Genomic DNA, 9,884 nt, shown 5'->3' on the forward strand with positions numbered 1-9,884 from the left:
CGTGTTAGCTAACAGAAATCTATCAGCCTCAGTTTTAAACATGCAATAGTGGCTCAGCATCAATTTCCGTTCATGTGAGAGAGATCCAAACTAATACCACACTTGGTGTTTTAAAATGTTTCTTAGTTTCCCTCCTGAAATTCTAAAATTCTAAACATAGTTGAAAAACCATGACCCCAAGGCCGAGACTCCCCAAACCAGCGGGAATAGTTAGTCTTTTTCAAACCTCTACTTCCATTATTATCCTGAAATATTTCATCAAATCACCCCCTCACCTAAATTCCAGTGTAAAGCTTCATCCACACTGTTCAACAAACACACCCAAACCAAATACAGTATGGGGTTCGATAGAGAGTAACATTCCCTCTGCTCTGTCCCATCAAATAGGCCCAGGGAAGGGGCAGCACAGGGTTAGATACCAAGTAAAGACAGGGCCTATTGAGTGATAAACAGAGTTTCTCCATCTTTAAAATGGAGGGCGATATCTGTGTCTCTGTCACGTTGAAAGGACTAATTTACCATTCGTGAGGAGTCAACTCTGTCATAAATGTCCCAGTGCTGTGGGAACATAAAATGGCCACTGTGAACAAACCTAAAATGGCTGCCTGGTGTTTGGGGATTTTTCTTACAGAATCTGACAGGGGGAGAGAGAGAGAGAGAGAGAGCAGACGCGGAATGAGGGAATGTTAAAGAGAGAGACACAGAGTGAGAGGGGATGAACAGGCAGACGATGAAAGAATGATATCGGTCATAACATTGGGACATTTCTGACTGAGTTGAATTATGGCAAACTAGTGGCATTCTATCCTATTATCTTAAATTGTTAATAAATACTGAGAAACAGACACAGACACGGGCTTTGCAGCAGCAGAAAGAATGTGAATCATTCCATCCCGGGGGTTTTTACTTCCAGATTCAGTTTTAGAAAATTCAGAATTCAAATTCACAACAACAAAGTGTGGGACTGAACGCCCGGATCCTTCAATATTCCAGGGAGTACACGTGGAATTTATGTCTCCATACCTGTGTCTCTGTCACGTTTAAAATACTAATGTTACATGAGTTTACTCTGTCCTAAACGTCCCATTGCTGTGGGGACATAAAATGGCCACTGTGAACAAACCTAAAATGGCTGCCTGGTGTTTGTAGACTAGATTCTCAGAGGAAGAGAGACAGGGAGAGAAGACACAGATCGAGTGAATGAGAAATAGAGACTCTCAGACCAAGTGGGTGACTGAGAGCCAGACAGTGAATAAAGGATATTGGTCATAGCACATGGAAAGAGCAAGAGGCCATTTAACCCTCCAACCCTGTTCTGACATTCAATGCGATCCTGGTTTTTATGTGTGTGTGCCTGCGTCTATGAGAAAGTATATATCTGTGCAAGTGTGTGCGTGTGTTTGTGTGTACATGAGAGAGAGAGAATGTATATATGTGTGTGTGTGTGTTTGTGTGTGAGGAAGAATGTATGTGTGTGTGAGATTGTGTGTATTCTCTGTTTTCCTGGGAGAGAAAGAGAGAGAGAGAGATAGACGGTGAGATAGATGGGATGAAAGAGGTACAGAGATAGAAAGAGAGCAACAGAGAGACAAGGTAAAAGGGAGAGCGATGGGTGCGACAGAGAGAGTAGCAGAGTAACGGAGGAAAGGAGTGAGTGAGAGAGAGAAAGACGGAACGACAGATAGAGAGACAGAGGGGCAGAGAGACAGGGTGAGAGGGAAAGAGAGCTGGGTAAGCGAGTGAAATAGAGAGGGGAGATCGAGAAAAAGAAAAAGTGATGAGTTGAGAGAGAGAGATGAAGAGAGGGGAGCGAGTGTAGGGTAAATTGATGGGGTGAGAGAGAGAAACAGAGAAATATATAGAGTGGCAGACAGATGGGATGGGAGGGGGAGAGAAGGAACGAGACAGGATGAGAGAAAGAGAAAGTGTAGGGGGAAACTGATAATGTTCAAAAATTTGTTAACATTATTGAGTATAAAGAACATCAAATCACCCCCTCACCTAAATTCCAGTGTAAAGCTTCATCCACTCTGTTTAACAAACACACCCAAACCAAATACAGTATGGGGTTCGATAGAGAGTAACATTCCCTCTGCTCTGTCCCATCAAACAGGCCCAGGGAAGGGGCAGCACAGGGTCAGAAACCAAGTAAAGACAGGGCCTATTGAGTGATAAACAGAGTTTCTCCATCTTTAAAATGGAGGGAGATATCTGTGTCTCTGTCACATTGAAAGGACTAATTTAACATTCGTGAGTAGTCAACTCTGTCATAAATGTCCCAGTGCTGTGGGCACATAAAATGGCCACTGTGAACAAACCTAAAATGGATGCCTGGAGTTTGGGGAAATTTCTTACAGAATCTGACAGGGGGGGAGAGAGAGAGAGAGAGAGAGCAGACGCGGAATGAGGGAATGTTAAAGAGCGAGACACAGAGTGAGAGGGGATGAACAGGCAGACGATGAAAGAATGATATTAATCACAACAGATGCCCGAGATTGAGTTACAGACAGGAATCTAACGGAGGGGTTCGTGGTGGTTTATATATAGAATAACAGACACCCGGCAGTGAGTTACAGGCAGGAATCTAACAGAGGGGTTTGGGGTGGTTTATATATAGATTAACAGATGCCCGGGAGTGAGTTACGGGCTGAAATTTAATCGAGGGGTTGGGGTGGTTTATATATAAATCATGTAGATATAATATATATCGAATAAAAGATATCCGGGAATGAGTTAAAGAACGGAATCTCATCGAGGGGAATGAGGGGTTTATATATAGAATAATAGATAACGGGAGAGAGTTACAGACTGGAATCTAATCGAGTGCTTCCGGGGGTTTATATATAGAATCATAGATACCCGGGAGTGAGTTACAGACTGGAATCTAATTAAGGGGTGCAGGGGGTTTATATAGAGAATAATCGATACCCGGGATTGAGTTACAGACTCGAATCTAATTGAAGGGATCAGGGGGTTTATATATAGAATCATAGATACCCGGGATTGAGTTACAGACTGGAATCTAATCGAGGGGTTCGGGGGGTTTATATATAGAATCATAGATACCAGCGATTGAGTTACAGACTGGAATCTAATCGAGGGGTTCAGGGGGTTTATATATAGAATAATAAATACCTGGGATTGAGTTACAGACTGCAATCTAATCGAGGGGTTCAGTGGGTTATATAGAGAATAATAGATACCCGGGAGTGAGTTACAGGCTGGAATCTAATTGAGGGGTGCAGGGGGTTTATATAGAGAATAATAGATACCCGGGATTGAGTTACAGACTGGAATCAAGAACAGTTGAAAATATCATTTTTCTTGTGATGTGCTGAAGTGCAGGTTACAGAGGCTGATTCATGGAATGGGTAGTGTGAGTTTTTAAGCAGCTTTATCCCAACTATCAAATTTAATTTCTCATTGGAACTGTTTGATGTTTTCTTAGTCTTGACACAAATGGATAGGGACTCTTTGGACCCTCACTGTTTGCAGCTTTTCACCATTTATAATGTAACATGTTCCATCCTTTTTAAAGTGGGCAGCCACACATTTGCCTATAATGAAATCCATCTTTCACTATTTCACTCATTCACTTAAGGTGTACATATCTCTTTGGAATTTGAAGTGCAGGTTACAGATTGGATTGGAACTTTCTGCTTTAAGAATCATTAACCAAGTTACACAGAGTTAAACATCAAAACTGACATTCTGAAACAGGAGAGGGCCCCACAACTTCAATTCTGTGATTCTCTAGCACCTCATGATCTGTATCTTACAATATGTCTGCCCCCTTCATGTCTCTGAAGACTTGGGAAATGTTTCAGACATTGGGGAAACATTTCTGTCAACCGGGATATTTCCTTTGAAGCATTTCATTGTCTTGGGACATTTACAGTAAATGGCTCCTTCAAAAGACATCATTAAAATTCACTCTTTAATCATCCAAATCCTTTTGCCCACTCAGACTCCCTGGCCCTACATCCTATTGTTTCAAAGCTAACTTACATTTCACAATGTAGGAATGTGTGAATGCAAACACTTTCTTCACACGTTTCCACAATACTAAGGCTCACACTATTCAGGGTGAAATTTTCAAGACAACATTCATCAACTGACAGATTTCCAGCTCCAGCTAATTGTAGATTTTTATTTTTAATTTTGGGATAACAGGACTGAAATTGTACGGCATCCCAGTGTGAGATTTAAACTCCTGTTTATTTCAATCTTTAGCTCAGGAATTCACATTAAAACATACAGAGAATTGAAACCTTCCTCATACAGTTGCCTGTTTGTTCCAGTGTTGGTATATTCCCTCTTTCCTTTGCTTTTTCACTTGTCTGAAGAAATTGAATTGTTGACATTGGATAATCATCCCTTTCCCATGAAAATGTAAACTCCTGGGAAACTGCAACAGACACAATCTTATGCAGTGATCAAAATCCTGCACCTTTATTCATCAATCCCATTTCCTATCTCTGTAGAAACTCCCTTCCACTGACAGATTCTGAGATCCATACTCAATCTCAAAAACCACCACAGAAAAGTGACTGCTTATTTTAAACAGTGAATCTGAACTATTTGAAGTTCTGACTCAGTCACAGAATCGCAGAAATTTTGACTCTGTGGGAGGAAAATTATCAGAATAACTTTGCAACATACAGGTAACCTGTAGTGACAGGAGGATACTTGTCTGTTCAAAAGGGATTCGATAAGATGCCTCACAAAGCTTGTTACTCAGGACAAGAGCTCATACATTCCCCTAATCTCCCCAACCAGTTCCTCTCAGGATTTGACAATTTGATCAAGTCATCCCTGATGCTACTAAATTTCAGGGAATACAACCCGAGTTTGTGCAATCTCACTTTGCAATTTAACCCTTGGAATCCAGGTCTCATTCCGGCAAAGCTGTGATGCACTCGAACTGTCTAAACTGTCCCTGGAGTGTCGGATTAACCCAGGTCACTCACATACACCCAGGTCAGGTTCAAGACTCACCTGTCTCACTCGCTGAGACGCTCCTGTATCACTGGCCTTATTGTAGTCGGATGCCGCGTTGGGAGCAGGACAGGTAGACGGGATTAGGATGACTGCTCATGTGGAGGGTAAACACGAGGAATCTATCAGAGAATCAGAACAAACCAGGGAGAATCAAACAAGGAAACTGATGTTCAATTTATTAGGCCTGATTTGTGGATTGTTTTTGTTTTGGGAGAGAATGTTGCCAACAAACACTCCCAGAAAGGATGCAGCAGGGGCTAGATACAGAGTAAAGCTCCCTCGATACTGTCCCCATGAAACACTCCCAGGACGGGAACAGGACAGGGTCAGATACAGAGTAAAGCTACCTCTACACTTTCCCCATCAAACACTCCCAGGACGGGAACAGGACAGGGTTAGATACAGAGTAAATTTCCCTCTAATCTGTCCCCATCAAATACACCCAGGACAGGTACAGCACGGGGTTAGATACAGAGTAAAGATCCCTCTACACTGTCCACATCAAGCACTCCCAGGTCCGGTACAGCACAGGGTTAGATACAGTGTAAACCTCCCTCTATACTCTCCCCATCAAACACTCCCAGGACTCGTACAACAAGGGGTTAGATACAGAGTAAAGCTCCCTCTACACTATCGCCATCAAACACTCCCAGGACTGGTGCAGCACGGGGTTAGATACAGAGTAAAGCTCCCTCTATACTGTCCCCATCAAACACTCCCAGGACTGGTACAGCACGGGCTTAGATACAGAGTAAAGCTCTCCCTACACTGTGCCCATCGTACACTCCCAGGGAAGGTACAGCACGGGGTTAGATACTGTCTAAATTACCCTCTAAGCTGTCCCCATCAAACACTCCCTGGACTGGTGCAGCACAGAGTTAGATACAGAGTAAAGCTCCGTCTTCACTGACTCCATCAAGTACTCACAGGGCAGGTACAGGACAGAGTTAGATGCAGAGTAAATCTACCTCTACACCGTCCCCATCGAACACTCCCAGGGCAGATACAGTAGAGGATTTGATACAGAGTAAAGCTTCCTCTACACTGTCCCCATCAAACTCTCCCAGGACAGGTACAGCACGGGGTAAGATGCAGAGAAAATTTTCCTCTATAATGTATCCATCTAAAATTCCCAGTACAGGTACACCACAGGGTTAGATACAGAGTAAAGCTCCCTCGATACTGAACCCACCAAACACTCCCAGGACAGGTACAGCACAGGGTTAGATACAGAGTAAAGCTCCTTCGATACTGTCCCCATCAAACACTCCCAGGACAGGTACAGCACGGGGTTAGATGCAGAGAAAATTTCCCTCCATAATGTATCCATCTAAAATTCCCAGTACAGGTACAGCACGGGGTTAGGTACAAAGTAAAGCTCCCTCGATTCTGTACCCATCAAACACTCCCAGGACTAGTACAGACCGGGGTAAGAAACAGAGAAAAACTCCCCCTACACTGTACCCATCATACACTCCCACGGCAGTTACAGCACGGGGTTAGATACAGAGTAAAGCTCCCTCGATACTGTACCGATCAAACACTGCCAGGACTAGTACAGCCTGGGGTTAGAAGCAGAGAAAAACTCCCCCTGCACTGTGCCCATCATACACTCCCACGGCAGTTACAGCACAGGGTTAGATACAGAGTAAATCTCCCTTTAACCTGACCCATCTAAAACTCCCAGGACTGGTACTGCCTGGGGTAAGATTCAGAGTAAAGCTCCCTCTACGCAGTCCCCATTAAACACTCCCAGTGCAGGTACGTTACGGGGTTAGATACAGAGTAAAACTTCCTCTACACTGTCCACATCAAACACTCCCAGGACAGGAACAGCACGGTGTTACAGAGTAAAGCTGCATCTACACCGTCCCCATCAAACACTCCCAGTGCAGGTACATTACGGGGTTAGATACAGAGTAAAACATCCTCTACACTGTCCCCATCAAACACTCCCTGGACAGGAACAGCACGGTGTTAGATACAGAGTAAAAATCCCACTACACCGTCCCCATCCAGCACTGCCAGGCCAGGAACAGAACGGGTTTAGATACAGAATAAAGGTCACACTGCACTGTCATCATCAGACACTCCCAGGCCACGTACAGCACTGGGTAAGAAACAGAGTAAAGCTCCCTCAATAATGTCCCCATCAAACACTCCCAGGACAGGTACAGCACGGCGTTTGATACAAGGTGAAGCTCCCTCTGTACTGTTCCCATAAAACAGTCCCTGCACAGGAACAGAACAGGGTTAGATACAGAGTAAAGCTCCCTCTACACTGTCTCCATCAAACTCTACCAGGTCCGCTACAGCACTGGGTTAGATACAGGGTAAACCTCCCTCTATACTCTCCCCATCATACTCTCACAGGACTGGTACAGCACGGGGTTAGATACAGAGTAAAGCTCCCTCTACAACATCCCCATCAAACACTCCCAGATCCCCTACAGCACAGGATTAGCTACAGTGTAAACCTCCCTCTATACTCTCCCCATCAAACACTCCCAGGACTGGTACAGCACGGGGTTAGATACAGAGTAAATTTCCCTCTAATCTGTCCCCATCAAACACTCCCAGGACAGCTACAGCACGGGGTTAGATACAGAGTAAAGCTCCCTCTACACTGTCCCCATCAAACACTCCCAGGTTAGGTACAGCACTGGGTTAGATACAGTGTAAACCTCCCTCTATACTCTCCCCATCAAACACTCCCTGGACTGGTACAGCACGGGGATAGATGGAGAGTACATCTCCCTCTACACTATCGCTTTCAAACACTCCCAGGACTGGTACAGCACGGGGTTAGATACAGAGTAAAGCTCCCCCTACACTGTGCCCATCGTACACTCCCAGGGCACGTACAGCACGGGGTTAGATACAGTCTAAATTTCCCTCTAAGCTGTCCCCATCAATCACTCCCAGGACTGGTGCAGCACGGGGTTAGATACAGAGTAAAGCTCAGTCTTCACTGTCCCCATCAAGCACTCACAGGGCAGGTACAGGACAGAGTTAGATGCAGATTAAATCTCCCTCTACACCGTCCCCATCAAACACTCCCAGGGCAGGTACATACAGGGTTTGATACAGAGTAAAGCTTCCTCTACACTGTCCCCATCAAACACTCCCAGGACAGGTACAGCACGGGGTTAGATACAGAGTAAAGCCCCCTCAATACTGTGCCCATCAAACACTCCCAGGACAGGTTCAGCACGGGGATAGGTACAGAGTAAAACTTCCTCGATACTGTCCCCATCAAACACTCTCAGGACGGGTGCAGCACAGGGTTAGATACAGAGTAAAGCTCCCTCGATACTGTATCCATCAAACACTCCCAGGACTAGTACAGCCCGGGGTTAGAAACAGAGAAAAACTCCCCCTACACTGTGCCCATCATACACTCCCATGGCAGTTACAGCACAGGGTTAGATACAGAGTAAATCTCCCTCTAACCTGTCCCCATCAAACACTCCCAGGACTGGTACTGCCCGGGGTAAGATTCAGAAAAAAGCTCTGTCTACACTGTCCCCATGAAGCACTCCCAGGGCAGGTACAGGACAGGTTTATATACTGACTAAAGCTCCCTCTAAACTGTCCCCATCAAAACCTCACAGGACAGGTACAGCACGGGGTTAGATACAGAGTAAAGCTCCCTTTACACCGTCCCCATCAAACACTCCCAGTGCAGGTACATTAGGGGGTTAGATACAGAGTAAAACTTCCTCTACACTGTCCCCACCAAACACTGCCAGGACAGGTACGGCACGGTGTTAGATACAGAGTAAATCTCCCACTATACCGTCCCCATCAAACACTCCCAGGCCTGGTACAGCTCGGGTTTATATACAGAATAAAGATCCCACTGCACTGTCATCATCAAACACTCCCAGGGCAACTACAGCACTGGGTTAGATACAGAGTAAAGCTACATCTATAATGTCCCCATCAAACACTCCCAGGACAGGTACAGCACAGGGTTAGGTACACAGAAAAGCTCCCTCTGCACTGTTCCCATCAAACACTCCCTGGACAGGAACAGAACAGGGTTAGATACAGAGTAAGGCTCCCTCTATACTGTCCCCATCAAACACTCCCAGGGCAGGAACAGCATTGGGTTTACATACAGAAAAAAGCTCCCTCTACACTGTCTCCATCAAACACTCCCAGGACAGGAACAGGACAGGGTTAGATACAGAGTAAAGCTCCCTCTATACTGTCCCCATCAAACACTCCCAGGACAGGAACAGGAAAGGGTTAGATACAGAGTAAAGCTACCTCTACACTTTCCCCATCAAACACTCCCAGGACTGCTACAGCACAGGGTTAGATACAGAGTAATGCTCCCTCTACACCGTCCCCATCAAACACTCCCAGGGCAGGTACAGCACGGGGCTAGATACAGATTAAAGCTCCCTCGATACTGTCATCATCAAACAATCCCAGGACAGGTACAGCACGGGATTAGATACAGAGTGAAGCTCCCTCTACACTGTCCCCATCAAACACTCCCAGGGCAGGGACATCACGGGATTATATACTGAATAAAGCTTCCTCTGCACTGTCCCCATCAAACACTCCCAGGACACGTACAGCACGGGGTTAGATACAGAGTAAAGCTCCCTCTATACTGTCCCCATCAAACACTCCCAGGACAGGTACAGCAAAGGGTTAGATACAGAGTAAAGCTTCCTCTACACTGTCCCCATGAAACACTCCCAGGATAGGTAAAGCACGGGGTTAGATACAGAATAAAGCTCCCTCTGCACTGTCCCCATCAAACCCTCCATGGACAGGTACAGCAATGGGATAGATTCAGAGTAAAGCTCCCTCTACACTGTCCCCATCAAACACTCCCAGGACACGAACAGGACATGGTTAGATAA

Source organism: Cetorhinus maximus, unplaced genomic scaffold, assembly GCF_964194155.1.
Source record: "Cetorhinus maximus unplaced genomic scaffold, sCetMax3.hap1.1 HAP1_SCAFFOLD_94, whole genome shotgun sequence".
Lineage (NCBI taxonomy): Eukaryota > Metazoa > Chordata > Chondrichthyes > Lamniformes > Cetorhinidae > Cetorhinus > Cetorhinus maximus.